The sequence below is a fragment of the Elephas maximus genome, chromosome 22 (genome assembly GCF_024166365.1).
Source record: "Elephas maximus indicus isolate mEleMax1 chromosome 22, mEleMax1 primary haplotype, whole genome shotgun sequence".
Taxonomy (NCBI): domain Eukaryota; kingdom Metazoa; phylum Chordata; class Mammalia; order Proboscidea; family Elephantidae; genus Elephas; species Elephas maximus.
Window position 1 is genome coordinate 6,211,858 of NC_064840.1, and position 17,464 is coordinate 6,229,321.

Consider the following 17,464-nt stretch of genomic DNA (forward strand, 5'->3'; position numbering starts at 1 on the left):
AAGTTAACAAACATACTCATCAGAATAAAAAAGAAAAACAGTCTCAGTAAACATAAAATTTATACTAACAAAAGAAAAGAATACCCACAAAGAAACTCAGCATAGGAAAGAGGAACAAAGAAAACATCAGCAGCACACACACACACACACACACGAAACAGCAATATGACAGCATTAAATTCATATCTATCGAAAATCACACTGAACGTAAATGGCTTAAATGCACCTGGAAAGAGACAGTGGCAGAATGGATAAAAAAAAAAAAAAAAAAAAAAACACAACCCATCAATATGCTGTCTACAAGAAACAAAGGATGGAAAAAATACATCAAGCAAACAGTGACCAAAAAAGGGCAGGAGTGGCAATACGAATCTCAGATAAAATAGACTTTAGGGCAAAAATTAACCATAAAAGACAAGGAAGGACATTATAAAATGATTAAAGGAACAATCCACCAAGAAGACATAACCTTAATAAATATCTACATACTCAATGACAGGGCTTTAAAGTACACAAAACAAACTCTAAGAGCACTTAAAAGACAAATTGACAGTTCAACAATAAAAGGAGACTTCAATGCAACACTCTTGGTAAAGGATAGAACATCTAGAAAGAAACTCAACAAAGATACAGAGACTGAAAGGCCAAAATCAACCAACTTGACCTCACAGATATACATAGAACACTCCACCCAACAGCAGCAAAGTATGCATTCTTTTTCAATGTACTTGGAACGTTCTCCAGAATAGACATATTAGGCCACAAAGCAACTCTCAAAAAAATGCAAAACATGGAAATAATACAATGCATTCTCTCTGATCACAATGCCATAAAGGTAGAAATCATAACAGGAAAAGCAAGGAAAAAAAAGTCAAATACATGGAAACTGAATAACACCTTGCTTAGAAACAACTGGGTAGTAGACAGAATCAAAGAGGGAATAAAATAATTCCTAGAATCAAATCAGAATGAAAACACATCATATCAAAACCTTTCGGACACAGCAAAGGCAGCGCTCAGAGGTCAATTTATAGCAATAAATGCACACATCAAAAAAGAAGGGCCAAAATCAAAGTTAGCCCTACAACTTGAACAAACATAGAACAGTAAAAGAAGTCCACAGGCACCAGAAGAAAGGAAATAATAAAGATTAGAGCAGAAATAAATGAAAAAGACAACAGAAAAACAATACAAAGAATCACAAAGACCGAAAGTTGATTCTTTGAAAAGATCAACAGAACTGACAAACCACTGACCGAACTGACAAAAGAAAAACAAGAGAGGAAAAAAATAACCCAAGTAAGAAATGAGATGGGGGACATTACAACAAACCTAACTAAAATAAAAAGGATCATAACAGAATACTATGAAAAATTGTATTCTAACCAATTTTAATACCTAGAGGAAATGGACAAATTTCTAGAAACATGCTACCTATCTAAACTAACACAAATTGAGAAAATCTGAACAGACCAAGAGAAGAGGTTGAAGAAGTAATTAAAAACAAAAAAACAAAAAAACTTCCAGTGACAGCAACAAAAAGCCTTAGCCAGCATGGCTTCACTGGAAAATTCTACCAAACGTTCAGAGAAGAGCTCACACTAGTACTACTAAAACTATTTCAGAGCACAGAAAAGGAAGGAATACTCCTGAATCCATTCTATCAAGCCAGCATAACCCTGATACCAAAGTCAGGTAACAACACCACAAAAAAAGAAAATTTTTTAGACCAGTATCTCTCACGAATATAGATGCAAAAATCCTCAAAAATCTAGCCAATAGAATTCAGCATCATATAAAAAAAAAAAAAAAAAGATAATACAGCACGACCAAGTAGGATTCATACCAGGTATGCAAGGATGGTTCAATATTATAAAATCAATCAATGTAATCCACGATATAAACAGAACAAAAGAAAAGAATCACATGATCATCACGATCGATGCAGAAAAGGCATTTGATAATGTTCAACACCCACTCTTGATAAAAACTCTCAATAAAATAGGAATAATACAAGGGGAATTCCTCAACATAATAAAGGCATGTAGCCCTGGTGGCACAATAGTTAAGAGCTATAGCAAGCTATGGCTATTATCCAAAAGGTCAGCAGTTTGAATCCATCAGCTGCTCCTTGGAAACCCTATAGGGCAGTTCTACTCTTGTCCTATAGGGTCACTATTAGTTGCAATTGACTCAATGGCAAAGGGTTTTTTGTTAACAGGTTATACAAAACCAACAGCCAACATCATTCTCAATAGAGAGAGGCTGAAAGCATTCCCCCTGAGAATGGGAACAAGACAAGGATACCCTTTATCACTACTCCTATTTAACATTATGCTGGAAGTTCTAGCTAGAGCAATAAGGTAAGAAAAAGAAATAAAGAGGATCCAGATTGGAAAGGAAGAAGTAAAACTATCCCTGTTCACAGATGGTATAACCCTATACATAACAGAACCCCAAAGATTCCACAAAAACACTATAGTAGTCCCCTTTTATCTGCGGGGGATACGTTCCAAGACCTCCAAAGGATGCCTGAAAGCACGGATAGTGCTGAATCCTATACATAGTATATTTTGTCCTATACATGCTTTTTTTTTTTTTTTATGCATACCTATGATGTTTAATCTATAGATTAGGTACAGTGAGAGATTAACAACAATAATTAAAAATAAAATAGAGCAATTATAACAATATACTGTAATAAAAATTATGTGAATGTGGTCCCTGGGTGAGATGGAGCAGGACGGTACGAGATTTCATACGCTACTCATTTTACATTTTTGGACCACAGTTGACCAGGGTATCTGAAACCATGGAAAGTGAACCTGCAGATGGTGGGGGGAGGCTGCTGTACTGGAACTAACAGAAAGATTTAGCAAAGTAGCAGGATACAAGATCAACGTAAAAAGTCAGTTGGATTCCTATACACCAATAAAGAGAACTTTGAAAAGGAAGTCAGGAAAATGAAAAGTCCCTAAAGAGATAAAATATTTAGAAATAAATCTAATCAGGGACATAAAAGACCTACAGAAGGAAAGCTGCAAAACAGTATTGCAAGAAACCAAAAGAGACCGACATAAATGGAAAAACATACCATGCTCATGGCTGGGAAGACTCAATATTGTAAAAAGTCAATTCTACCCAAAGCGAGCTACAGATATAAAGCAATTCTGATCCAAATACCAACAGCGTTCTTTAACTAGACAGAAAAACTAATCAACTTTATATGGAATGAGGCCCCAGATAAGCAAAGCATTATTGAAGAAAAGGAAAAAAGTAGGAAGCCTCGTACTACTTGACCTCAGAACCTACTATACAGCCATGGTAGTCAAAACAGCCTGGTGCTGGTACAACGACAGACACATAGACCAATAGAACAGAATCAAGAAGCCCGATGTAAATCCACCCACCTATGGTCAGCTGATCTTTGACAAAGGACCAAAGCCAATTAAATGGGGGAAGCCAGTCTTTTAACAAATGGTGCTGGCAAAACTGGATATCCATCCATAAAAAAATGAAAGAGGACCCATACCTCACACCATACACAAAAACTAACTCAAAAAGTATTCACAGACCTAAATAAAAAACCTAAAATGATAAAAATCATGGGAGAAAAAGTAGGGACGACACTAGCGGCCATAATACCAAAACCAAACCCACTGTCAAGTCGATCCCGACTCATAGCAAGTAGAACGGCCCCATAGAGTTTCCAAGGAGCACCTGGTGGATTCAAACTGCCGACCTCTTGGTTAGCAGCTGTAGCACTTAACCACTATGCCACCAGGGTTTCCAGGGGCCCTAATACATGGCATAAATTCAATGCAAACCATAACAATGCACAAACATCAGAAGACAAACGAGATAACTGGGAGCAACGCTTAAGCTCATCAAAAGGCTTCACCAAAAAAGAGAACTTACAGACTGGGAAAAAAATATTGGTTATGACATACCTGAAAAAAAGGGTCTAATTCCTAAAATCTATACAATAACTCCTCAATAACAAAAAGACAAATAATCCAATGAAAAAATGGGCAAACGATATGAACAGACACTTCACCAAAGACAACATTCAGACACCTAACAGACACATGAGGAAACACTTGGGATCGTTAGCCATTAGAGAAATGCAAATCAAAACTACATTTAGATACCAACTAACCCTGCCATTACTACAACTAATAAATAAAACTGAAAATAACAAATGTTGGAGAGGTTAGGGGAGATTGGAAATCTTATGCACTGCTGGCAGGAATGTAAAATGGTACAACCATTATGGAGAACGATATGGCTTCTCCTTAAAAAGCTAGAAGTAGAAACACCACATGATCCAGCAATCCCACCCTGAGGAATATATTCTAGAGAAATAAAAGCCATCACAGGAATAGACATATGCACACCCACGTTTACTGCAGCACTATTCACAACAGCAAAAAGATGGAAACAACCTAGGTGCCCATCAACAGATGAAGGAATAAACAAATTATGGTATGTACACACAATAGAACACTACACAACAATAAAGAACAATGATGAATCTGTGAAACATCTCACAACATGGATCAATCTAGACAGCATTATGCTGAGTGAAATAAGTCAATCACAAATGGACAAATATTATATAAGGTTTACATACAGAAAAAAAACCATCTTTGATAGTTATGAGGGAGAGAAAGGGTGGGGAGGGGAAATCACTAACTAGATGGCAGGCAAGTGTTAACTTTGGTGAAGGGAAAGACAACACACAATACAGAGGGACTCAACACATCTTGACCAAGGCAAAGTCATAGATGCTTCCTAGACACGTCCAAACACCTTGAGGGAGCGAGTTACTAGGGCTGAGGCTGAAGACCATGGTCTTGGGGGACATCTAGGTCAACTGTCGTAACACAGTTCATATAGAAAATGTTCTACGTCCTACTTTGGTGAACAGTGTCTGGAGTGTTAAAAGCTTGTGAGCAGCTATCAAAGATACATTTATTAGTCCCTCACATTCGGAACAAAGGAGAAAGAAGAAAACCAAAGACAAAAGGAAAAGACTAGTCCAAAGGACTAATGGACCACAGGAATCACGGCCTCCACAAGCCTGAGCCCAGAAGAACTAGATGGTGCCCGGCTACCACCACCAACCTCTCTGGGATCATAATACAGGGCCCCAGACAGAGTGGGAGAAAAATGCAGAACAAAATTCAAATTCACAAAAAAAGACTGGCGGAATCCCCGAGACTGGCCCCTGGACACCCTGCTAACTCAGAACTGAAGCCAATCTTGAAGCCCAGCTTTCAGCCGAAGATTAGACAGGCCTATAAAACAAACAATAACACCTGTGAGGAACGTGCTTCTTACTTCAATCAAGCATATGAGACCAAATGGGCAACACCTGCCCAAAAGGAAAGGTGAGAAGGCAGGAAGGGGCACGAAAGCTGGACGAATGGACACGGGGCACCTAGGGTAGAAAAGGAAAGGGGAAGAGTGCTGACACATTGCAGGGATTGCAGCCAATGTCACAAAACAATCTGTGTATATATTTTTGAATGAGAAACTAATTTGCACTGTAAACTTTCACCTAAAACACATTAAAAAAAAAAGGTAAGAGTCAGGCCAGAAGCTTGGTCTGATTTAAAAAAAAAAAAAAAAAAAACGAGAATTGTTGACAAGGTTGTGGAGAAACTGGAACCCTCATCCATTGCTGGTAGGAATGCAAAATGGTGCAGCCACTGTGGAAAACCGTTTGGAGGTTCCACAAAAAGCTGAACCTGGAGCTACCATATTACCCAACGCTAGGTACGTACCAGAGCAAGTGAGGGTGGGAATGCAAACAGAAACCTGTACACCAGCGTTCACTGCAGCACTTTCCACAAGAGCCAAAAGGTGGCAACAACCAAACAGTCCATCAACAGATGAATGGATAAATAAAATGTACATACACACAATGGGATATTACTCAGCCAAAAAGAGAAATGAAGTCCCGATGCGGGCCACAACATGGATGCACCTTGCAAACATGCTGAGTGAAATGAGTCAAGAAAGAAGAAATAGTGTATGATTTCGCTTACATGAAAATGGCAAATATATAGAAAGCAAAGCTCATTAGTGGTTACCAGGGGTGGGAGGGAGGAGGGAAGGAAGTTTCTGCCTAAGGTCACAGTGAGTTCATGTCAATGGTGGTGAAGTAATTTGGAAAGGGATAGCAAGAATGGGGAAACCCTGGTGGCGTGGTGGTAAAGTGCTATGGCTGCTAACCAAAGGGTTGGCAGTTCAAATCTGCCAGGCGCTCCCTGGAAACTCTATGGGGCAGTTCTACTCTGTCCTGTAGGGTCGCTGTGAGTCGGAATCGACTTGAGGGCACTGGGTCTGGGAGCAAGAATGGCTGCACAACTAGAAGAATGTCACTGACTGATACACGTAGGAACTGTTGAACTGGTGTATGGTTTGTTGTGTATATTTTCACCACAATTAAAAAAAAAAAAGGAGGAAGGGAGGAAAGAAGGAAGGATGCAGGGAAGGAAGAGGGAGCGGAAGAGAGGGAGGAAGCAGGGAGGGAAGGGAGAGGGAGGAGGCAGGAAAGAGTAGGGAGGAAGGGAAGGAGGGGGCCAGCAGGTAAGGTCCTGCAGCATGTGCCTCCCTGGCCCCATTAACACACCCAGATCTGAATGGGCCACCCCTGTGGTCTCTGGCCTGGCCTCCTCCCATCCCTCTGGCCATCAGGGTCTTGGTCACTCTGAGGATAAGAATGGTATGAAGTTAGGAAGCCCTAGATGTCCTTCGTTTTCTAAGGTGCGTGTAACCCTCCACTTCCCATCTTCGTCACCCCACACGGATGGCTTAGAGCCCTCACCTGCCTTCCCCGCACATACATGCATGTACATATGTGCACACAAGCATGCGTACACACGCACGACGTCCTCCACCCTGAACACTCCTTCCCTCTATCTGCCTTGGCCAAATCCCTCTTACTATTTTGGTCTAGCAGTCCATAGGTGCTGCCAGTGGTCAATGTGCTTGGCTGCTAACCAAAAGGTTGGGGATTCAAGTCCACCCAGAGGCACATCGCAAGAAAGTCCCGGCAATCTAGTCCAAAAAATCAGCCATTGAAAACCCCACGGAGCACAGTTCTACTCTCACACACATGGGCCACCGTGGGTCAGGGCTGACTCGATGGCACCTGGCACTCTGGCCTGAGCTCCGGAAGCTGCCCCTCAGACAGCCTCCGTCTCAGACAGGTCCTGACTGGGGCTCAGGAAAGTCACTCATGGGGGATTCTCGTGGAGGCCGGTGTGAGATGAGCCAGGGAGACCAGAAGCCATGGAGCCCGGCCTCAGCCTGACCCCAGGGGCACTCGGGAACGTGGGCGGCATGCTGACTAGGGGGCCTCTGGCTGCCCCCTAGGGTGGGAGTGACCTGCGAAAGCAGTCTGCCTTCTCACTGCGGGAGGACAGTTCTCCAGAAGGGAGGAGCAGCATGAGCCCGTAGCAGCTGGCACTCGGGGTGGCGCTCGTGAGGGAGGGGTGCACCTTTGTTATGGGCTGTAAATCCTAACCCCTATACTGTGGAGAGGGAGCCCTGGTGGTACAGTGGTTAAGCATTTGCTGGTTAACCAAAAGGTGGGCAGTTCGAATCCACCAGCCACTCCTTGGCAATCCTATGGGACAGTTCTACTTTGTCCTACCGGGTCACTATGAGTCGGAATTGACTCGACAGCAACAGTTTTAGTTTTATACCTGTGTAGAAGGAATCCTGGTGGTACAGTGGTTGAACACTTGGCTGCTTACCAAAAGGTTGGTGGTTGAAACCCACCAGCTGCTCTGCAGGAGAAAGACCTGGCAATCTGCTCCTGTGAGATTTCAGCCTTGGAAGCCCCATGGGGCAGTTCTACTCTGTCCTTTGGGGTCACCAGGAGTCAGAATCAACTCGAGGGGATCAGCTAGTTATACCCGTGGATAATCCCATTTGGGAACTGGGTTTTTCTTTGCTATGTTTATCAGGCCATACCAGTATAGTGTGTGTCTTAAACGTAACCACTGTTTAGGATATAAAAAGAGCAGATTGGACACAAAGAAGCAAGCACAATGGGGAAAGACAGATGCCCCGTGGAGATCACCAAGGAACCTCGGATGCCAGGGCTAGAAGCTGAGACAAGGACCTTCCCCCAGAGCTTTCAGAGAAAGCCTTCCCCTAGAGCTGGTGCCCTGAATTCAGACTTCTAGTTTCCTGAACTGTGAAAAAATGAATTTGTTTGTTAAAGCCGCCCACTTATGGTGTTTCTGTTACAGCAGGACTAGATTGCTAAGACACTTACCAACAAGCAGCACCACCCCGGCCCTGACCCTGCTCTAAAACAGCCCCCAGGTTCACGCTCATAGCACCCATGCCCCTAACAGGGCTGACATTCCCTTATCTGTCCCTGCCCCCGGCCCTCCTCTTGCCATCCCGGCCCCATGCTGAGCACTCCCCACTCACCACCCCCCGCCCCCGCATTTGTCCTCACAATGAGCCTATGAGGGAGCTGCACTCCCATTCTTCAGATGCTGAAACTGAGGCCCGTAGTGGCTACCTAACTTGCCCAAAGCCACCCAACTAGGAAGAGGCAGAGCTGGGATTTGAACCCTGGCAGTCTGGCCCAGATGCTATGCCTGGGGAGTCCATGTCCCTCTGCTCCTCTCAGCCATTACCTGCCCACCACTGCCCCCCATATCCAGGCTCCCTCAACACCAGGGCTCAGGGCACTTCCCCCATCAGGCCTCGGCCCATTTCTCTCCCTTGCCCCTCCAGCTGGGACCCCAGGTCGCCTCTGTGCCTGGGCCCCTGCTGTCCCAGGATGGCATTCTAGCTCTTTCTCGCACTTGGCCAATTTAAGTGCCACCTTCCTGCATTCCTGCCACCCTCAGCAGGGCCCCTGGGGCTCCCGCCTGCCGGTCCCCACTGCTGTGACGCCTTTGTGTGTGTGTGATCCTAGAACTTTAGCTCCTATGGCCCGGGACTTGTTCCCTCTTTAACCCCAGGGCCGGTGCACGGGGTGCTCAGGAAAGACACAGACACGGGCAGATGGCACATTCCTATCTCCACAGGATGACGGCCCAGCTGCAAAACCCCTCTCTCCCCAACCACGGGGGCCTCAAGGCCAGGCCGGGCGTCAGCCTGTGGACAAGCAGCAGCCCCTCCTGGCCAGCACTGTGCTGCCTCCAGAACAGGGCAGGGACCACACGGAGGAAGGATGCGAGGCTTGGAGAAGGGGAGGAAGAGGCTCCTGGAAAGCCCCAGGCAGCAGCCCTCTGCCCTCAAGGTGGCCCCGCTTCTCCCCAGTAAAGAGGTGACGGCTGTATTCTTTGGCCTGTGTAGTCGGCAAACAATGGCCTCCAAGACTTGTGTCCTAATTCTCAGGTCACCTCACATGGCAGAAGGGACTGTGCAGATGCGATTTCGCTAAAGACTTGGGTTGGGGAGATGGATGGATGGTCCAGATGGGCCCAGCGTCACTTCGGCGTCAGTGCCAGGGGACAAGAGATCAGAGTCACAGAAGGAGATGTGACCACAGAAGCAGAGGTCGGAGGCGGACAGTGACCAGAAGATGCTATGCTACTGGCACTGGAGACAGAGGAGGGGGCCACAAGCCAAGGAACGTGGGGGCCTCTGGAAGCTGGAAAAGGCAAGGAAGCGGATTCTCCCCCAGAGCTTCCAGAAGGCCCAGCCCTGCCGACACCTGACGCAAGGACCTCTGACCTGCAGCACTGTGGGAAAGTACGTCTGTGTGGTTTTAGACTTGTTACAGCAGCAACAGGAGGCTCATACACTGACCCCCTTGGCCTGCAGCCTCCTCTGCTCTGTCGAAGAAAACCCACAACACTGCCTGGCACAGAGCAAGCATTACGTCAATGGCAGCTTGTGTGTGAGTCCTCCTTTTTAACTAAGACCCAGTGGGCCACCCAGGATAGGGGGACAAACTGACACTTCTGGGGCCTCCAGTCTACACTGCTCCTGCTTTCCAGAAGCAAGCACGTATCATTTCAGGGCATTCAATTAAAAAAAAAAAAAACAGGCAGCCACAGATTGATGCTTGTCCGGTGTCCTCTGTGGCTCACGGGTAAGTCCACACTGACCCAGCTGGGAAACTCACGATTTTGTGTCTACACAAACAGTATTCTTCCCCAGAGACAGTATCTGAAGGTTGGGTGAAGCATGAAGGGCAAACCCTACCGTGCGCCACGCCCCAGATGGGGGTGACGAGCCTCGGCACTCCCGGGATAGTTCTGGTTGCAGGGGGTGTGACATATGGCCACAGACGGGGAGGCAGGAAGACGCAGGCATGGGTGGGGGTGTCACACGGTGCTAAGGTACTCTGGAGACCTTTCTCTGCCAACGGAGAGGGAAGGGCTGCAGGAGCAGGAGCCAGCTGCGGTAGCCCCTCCACACCCTCCCTACAAACAACACGCAGAGAGGATTTCTTTGAGACGCAAGGGGCTCTGGGCTACTGCAGAGCCACGCACCGCGACCCCTCTGGGGCCCGTCCAGAATAGCCAGTTACCGGTTGCTGTTGGGTCCCCTCTGACCCGTGGCGACCCCAGGTGTGTCAGGGCAGGACTGCGCTTGCGGGGGGTTTTCAGTGTCTGGTTTTTCAGAAGTAGATCTCCAGGACTTTCTTCCGAGGCGCCTCTGGGTAGGCTCGAACTGCTAATTTTTCAGTTAGCAGCCAAGCACATTATCTGTTTGCACCACACCCCCAGGGATTCTACCCACAATAAAGAGACCACCAAGCCCCCCAGAGGTCTCCTGACACTTGGTAACAGACCTCCGGCCCCTCTCGCCCCCCAGTGCTGCCGGGCAAAGAGACAGCGCTCAGCTCATAGCGGGGCCAGGAAGTTAGAGCTGTGGGCACTGGCTTCCAGTGGCCCCACTGGAAAAACACCTATAATTCCAGTGCAGTCAGAAGCGCAAACGAGACACGAGAAGCCGGAGGAGCCCACGACGCAGGCTGGCATAGGGCAGGCCGGGAAAGACAAGGGTCCAGAAGGGTCCACAAGGCTGCGGGTGACCCCCAGGGCTCCCGGGTGGGAGTGAAGAGATATGGAAGGCCCAGAGAACTCAGGAACAAGCCTCTCTGGCTGCAGGTTATTATAACGTGGCCCCGGCCAGTGCAGAGTAGGCAAGGAGATGGCCACTCACAGCCAAGAAAGCAAGCCACAGCCTGGACGACGCCGTTCCAGCCACATTGGAACAAAACACTTCACTGAGATGGGGTCACTTTCCAACAGGGCCTTCCTGGGTCGGGAGGGTTGGGGCAGGGCCTGGGCACTCAGGGTGGAGGCACCCACACCCAAGGACTAGCTGCTGTCAGTCAGGTCAGTGGTCACCAGGCCCATCACATCCCTGTTGGCCAGTGCCCCCGCCCCACCTGAGGCGGCCTCACACCCTCATTTCCCACAGGCCCAGCTCTTATTCTAATGAGGATCCACTGTAAGACCCTAAGCCGCTTGTGCACTGGGCCTCAGTTTGCTCATCTGTACAACGGGGCTGTATCCCATTTAAGCAGCCCATACCGCAGGGTCTGGGGACAGTCAGTGATGCCAGAGGTATCAATTCTGGGGTGGGGGAAAGATTCAGTATCCCCTCCCAGCTCTGGGTCACAGAGGAAGGGGACCAGCAAAGGATCCCAGGCGCAGATAAGCTGAGAGCTAAAGGCTGAACCCCATCTCCCAGACCCCACCCTCCCGTCTCCTGGGCTGGACCCACACAGCTGATGAAGGATGCTGGAGAGCCCCATTCCAGCCTGGGGAGGGGGCATGGGGACCAGTGGTAGGCACAGGACAGCCAGCCACGGCCACCCTGTGCTCCCCAGCCCCAGTGACTCATGGGCATCCCTGGCGGCCACGGGGCGAGGACTCGTGCCCATTGGCTGGAAGTAAAAGTACACAGGGCATTTGGGGGTGCTCCCTTCCTGGCTGCTGCATGGGGCCCAATCCACGCTGGCAGAGATGATGCTGTCTGTAGACAGCTTGGTGCCATGTGATGACCACCGCCCAGCACTCTGGGGGAAGACCCGTAGTGTGTGTGCACTGTCCAGTGGGACAGGCAGTAGGGCCTAGGTTGGGCCTTGAACTCCCAGGAAGGGGGTATGGGCGGCAGCGGAGGGGCCCAGAGCCCCCATGGCTGCACCTGGAGAGAGCAGGACAGCAGGGGACACCTATGCTGGCACAGGGATAGACGTCCACGCCAAAGTTTCTCGGATCCCTGTGCTCACCGGCCGCAGGGCCTTTTTTGCTACTTGGGCCAAACTCCACTGTGGCTGGCACTGGGATTGGGACCCCAGGTTCACACGCTGGGCTACAGTGGGAGACACAGTTTGATTTCCAGCCAAAACACTTCAAGTGCAACCACCACCTGTCTGTCATGGAGGCTTATGTGTTGCTGTGACACTGAACAGGCTTCAGGGGAGCTTCCAGGTAAGAAAGACTAGGAAGAAAGGCCTGGTGATCTTCTTTCAAACATCACCCGATGACAATCCTACAGATCACAATGGTCCAACCTGCAACTGACCGTGGGGATGGTACAGGACCCGGCGGCTCGTTTCATTGTGCATGAGGTCCCCATGAGTTGGCTCGACTGGACAGCAACTCACACCAAGATTCTGGAAACAATTACAGGACTACAGACCTTCATTTAGTCTGATGCTTGATTATACGTTAGCAGCTGTCATTACCTGTTATCTTAGAACATGCTGACCTTCCGATTTCCACTTTAGACATTGTATTCCAGCTCATCCCATGACCCTCAGCCACAGGGAAAAGGAACCAAGGAGGGGGCATTTAAGTGCTAACAATTCTTATCCTTCTTATGAAAGGCTCAGCCATTTGGGGCAAACCCTGGGGTGCCGGGGAGGGGACTCCTTAGGGCACGTTGCCTTCCCCCAGTATGGACAGTACACACCTGGTTGGTGGGGCCCAGGAGACCCTCAGGACTGAGCCATTCCCTGGAGAACCACAAGCATTGTGGGCTCAGCATAGGCCCTGGCCTAGCGTCTGATGCCCAAAGCAGCAAAGCTGTGGGCAAACCCAAGCAACCCAGGCACAGAGCAGGGATCCTCAGGCACCGGCCACGTACCCGAGTGAGCGTGGGCTGGCAGAATCATGAAGAAGCAGGAGGGAGCCACCTGCCCTGGGCCTGAGATCTCCTGGCAGGGGCTGCGGGCCGGAGGCAGGGTTTCCCACTATCCTGAAGACACATGGCACTGGCACTGCAGCCAGCCCCCAACCCACCTGGCATGACCAAGCAGCCTCTCAGCTCAATCTGCCCTGAGGGAAAGGCCGGCGAGCTGGACCAGTACGCAGTACCCCTGCATCTTGTGTGCACCTTGAGGTTCGCACGTCACGGGAGAAGGCATCGGGAGTCTATGTGCCATCCCGCCAGCTGTGAGGGCTGGAGCTGCGTGCGGCAAAAAAAGACAGATCCTGACCCGAAAGGTGTCCTGCCAGAGCACCTGCAAGGGACAGAGTCTAGCTGTCTCCTTTGCACAGGGAAGCTACAGAGACCTGAGGCCTCAGAGACCTTTCTGAATCTCCAGTGCAGGAGAATCCATCCAGGGTGAAGCAGACACGGCTGAAAGGAGCGGCTGGTGTCTCTGGCTCATCCTCCCCTCCTTCCTCCCAGCCCCCAGCTCCAGGTCAGCCAATGGACTCCTCCACCTGGGCCCGACACACCGGGCTCCCTCCCACCTGGGCCTGCCTGACACACTTGGCTCCCTCCCACCTGGGCCTGCCTGACACACTTGGCTCCCTCCCACCTGAGCCTGTTCAGACACCCAGGAGCCCAAGAGGGGGGTGGGGGCTGACTCTTGTCTCCTTACTCCAACCACCCATCTTCCCAACTCCAGGCACTAACCCCCCAGCTCCCTCTTTCCCCTTCTTCCCTGTCAACTTTATTATCGTAAACCAGAAGCACAGAACTCAGAAAATCCAGAAGCCCTGGGGGCGACAGCCACAATCCTAAGAGGTGGCTGGGACCACGGGCGGGCAGGTCTTGGAGCGTTGGGCAGCCCCAGGGGATTTTCAAAGAGTGGGCAAAGACAGCCCTCCCCCATTCTACTGAGAGCCAGCCCACCAGGGTCCAGAGAACAGCGTCTCTTCCCACAGGAATTCTCAAACGTGCCAGTCAGAACATACACCACCGGGAGAGAGGGTATGAGATCCCAAATGCCATCTGTGATGTCCCCAAAACCAGGAGCATGGACAGGGCTATTTCTCCACACTGTCCCATCAACTTGGGAGCCGGGCATCTGCCACCTACCCCACTCACCCCACAGGCGGCACGACCCCGACTCCCCACAGCTCAGCAGAGCAGGAGGGGAGGAGGGACCCTGGGCAATCTTCCTTGTCACCCTTGGGTCAATGGTCCAGGCCCCAGAGCTTCAAGGCAGCAGAGACCCCATCTGTCTCCATCACAGCTACTCCACAGCCCCAATGTGGCTTAACTGTGGGGTGAAGGTAGCTGACAGGTACTCCCCGGGCAGCCTTGCTGACCACCTGGATCATCCAGGGGTCAGGGTCCCCCTGCATGGACAGACCCCAAAGGCCACTGCCTGCCTCTCAGCCAAGCCTCCAATTTGGGTTTCTAAGTTTGGGTTGGTGGGGGCTCAAGATGCCTTTTAAGAAATAAAAGTCATAAGTACATTTTTAAAAGACCAAAGGGACTTTTACTTTCGGGCCTCAGCTTGGCCTGCAGGTCTCTTTTCCAGCCGCCCCTACCTCCCCCACCTCCCTCTCTAGGCTCCAGCTAAAGTGGCTCCTGGCTATTCCTTGGACACGCCCTTCTTGTTCCCACCTCAGGACCTTTGCACATACCCTGGACCTGGTGCATGCTTCCTCTGGTAACTGTAAAGCTCACTCCCGGTTTTTTTCCTTTTTAAGGTTTTTTTTTTTTTAATTAACACCACGCCCCTGACCAGCCTGTCTTAAGCAGCTGTGCCCCTTATCAGCGTCTGGTCACAATGACGCCAATCAATGCCTGATAGTGCATTGCGTGTTTAAGTTGGTCAGCGTGCTGGAATGTCAGGTCAAAGAGGGCTGGGACCTTGAGCTTCACGTTCTATCTCCCGCAGCGCAGAACAGTGCATGGCACACAGCAGGTGCTCACTAAGTGCTAGCCCGATTAGTGATGGGCTCCCACCCAGGTAGTCACTGGGTTTGGGACTAACCAGGGATGTCTCACCTCTGCTCCAAGGAGGGAGCAAGAAACACACCACAGTCAAGGGGGTTCATTTGCATGCAGCCTGGTCCCCAATGCCTCCTACGTCCTAGAAGAGCCCCCAGCCAAGCTCTGCCCCGATGCCCCCACCAAAGGAGCGTCGTCTAGACGGCAAGTCCAGTGTCTTATAGCAATGTGCGGGGGTGCGGGGGTCTCTGATGAAGTGTAACCTGAGAAAACTGAACATGCTCCTCAGCTCAGGGGGGTGAGGAAGACCCTGAGGGGGCTGGTGAGGACCTCAGCTGCCAGGGTTTGGGGACAGTGCTGCAGCCCGTCCCCTGGGCTGAGATGCATGCCAGTGGGTCACTATCAGCTGACACGTGGTGCTAAGGAGATGCCACAGAAACCTGGTCCCTGGACACTTGAAACCAGCACCTCCAAGATGCCTGGCAGCCCCTGCCCCTGCCCCGAGACTTGCAGGATGGCAGCCAATACTCTGCCTACACCTGCCCCTGGAAGGTGACTGGTGAGCAGACACAGAACTGGGTGCGGCTGAACACCAGATTAGCAAAGTCAACAGGAGTCACCAGGGAGGTGGGGCACCCAGCGGCTGGGTGACCAGTTAGATGGCAGAGTACGGCTACGGGCCCCAAGGAGGCGGTAAGGTTGCCCTTGGTAACCACTTCCTCCTTTTTGATTAAAAGCAGCATCTTAAATATCCTCCCCCTCCAAGCAGGTACACACGGGTTTTGTTTTTTAATTTTAAAAAAGCTAGTTAAGTAGCCACCCTGTGAGAAACCAGTTGCCACTGAGTCAATTCCAACTCACGGTGACCCCACGTGTGTCAGGGCAGAGCTGTGTGCTCCATCGAGTTTTCAAGGGTGGTTTTTCAGAAGTAGACAGCCAGGCCTTTTTTCCGAGGTACCTCTGGTTGGACTTGAGCCTCCCAAATTTTCAGTTAGCAGCTGAGCACTTTAACTGCACCACCCAAGGGCTCAGACCATGAAAAATGGGATAAAACAGAGCTTGAGATAATACTCAAGCTGGGCTACCTGGGTTCTATCCTAGCTCCACCACTTACTAGCTGGGTGTCCTTAGACAAGTTACTAAACCTCTCTCCCTTCCCCATCTGTAAAATGGGAGCAATCACAGCACATACTTGGAATGGACCTGGTGAAAATTAAGGGAGTCAGGGCAGGTGAAGGACCTAATGCAGTTCCAGGCTTGGGAAAGGACTCTCTGAATGTCAGCTGTCACCACCTGGGGGGAAGCGGCCCCAGGCTTTCCTTTCCAGCCGAATTCAAAGATCAGGGGCAGCTCATCTAGTTAGCAAGGAAGGAGGAAAATTAAAACCAGAGAAAAGAGCCAAGACAAGCAAAGCGAGCTGGGCACATCTTCTTGTGGCTGGCACCGGCTGGCCCCAACGGAGAGAAAGGATCTAGAAAACCTGCCTTCAGGAGCCTCCTGGGTCAGCCAAGAATAAAGGGGGGGCTGGCTCCCTGTCCCTTTTCTCTGAGCTTAGGCAACCGGAAGGAATTCCCAACGTGTGCCGCTGCATTGCCCTCCAAGCGGTGGGGCCAAGTCGGAGACACCCCTGCAGGGAAGCCAGGAGTTCAGATAGCAAGATCAACTTCAGTGCAAACAACCTCTGGCCCTAGGGTGGCTCGACACCCCTCCCACCTCCAGTGCCCAAAAGACAGACCTACGTTTAAATTCACAGCAAGATTCTGGATAAGGCAGTGTTCCCTAACTCTGCTGCACGGGAAGAGTCACCTGGGGAAGCTTTAAAAACCCTGAAACCCAGGTGAGATCCTTCACCGCTTTTAATTCCAAGGTCTGGGGTGGGAGGCAGGCCACCAGAGTGTTCACAACTCGCCAGGTGGTTCCAATGAGCAGCCAAGGGCCACGGGTAAAAGCTGAGCAAGCGAGACTCCTGTCATTCGCATTGAGTCAGGCAGAGGCCTCTGACTCCCTGCGCGGCCCCAGGAGAGCTTGCCCCGGGCCCTGGAAATGTGGAGTCGTGCTGGAGTTTGCCGGCACAGCCCCGCAGAGGAGATGTTAGGGTGCGCAGGAGCGCTGAAGCCCGCCCAGAACGGGCAGGAGCGGGTAAATGCCACTCGGGCTGCGGCCAGTCTCGCTCTTTTCGGCTGGCCATTCCCTAATGTCGCGAAGGCGCCGGCCGGCCGGCCGGGGCATCCAGTCTCTACCCGAGTGCATCCCACCGCAGCACCAAGTCCGGTGGGAGACGAAACTCCCCGACCTGGGGCTCCAGCCCTCCCTAGGCACCGCCTCA

General features: G+C 50.3%; 1 protein-coding gene across 3 annotated transcripts in view; it reads right to left on the bottom strand.

Annotated features, from left to right (window-relative positions):
* Positions 1-17,464, bottom strand: part of RFLNA (refilin A) — a 148,847-nt gene that overhangs the window by 8,678 nt on the left and 122,705 nt on the right. The window lies entirely within an intron of this gene.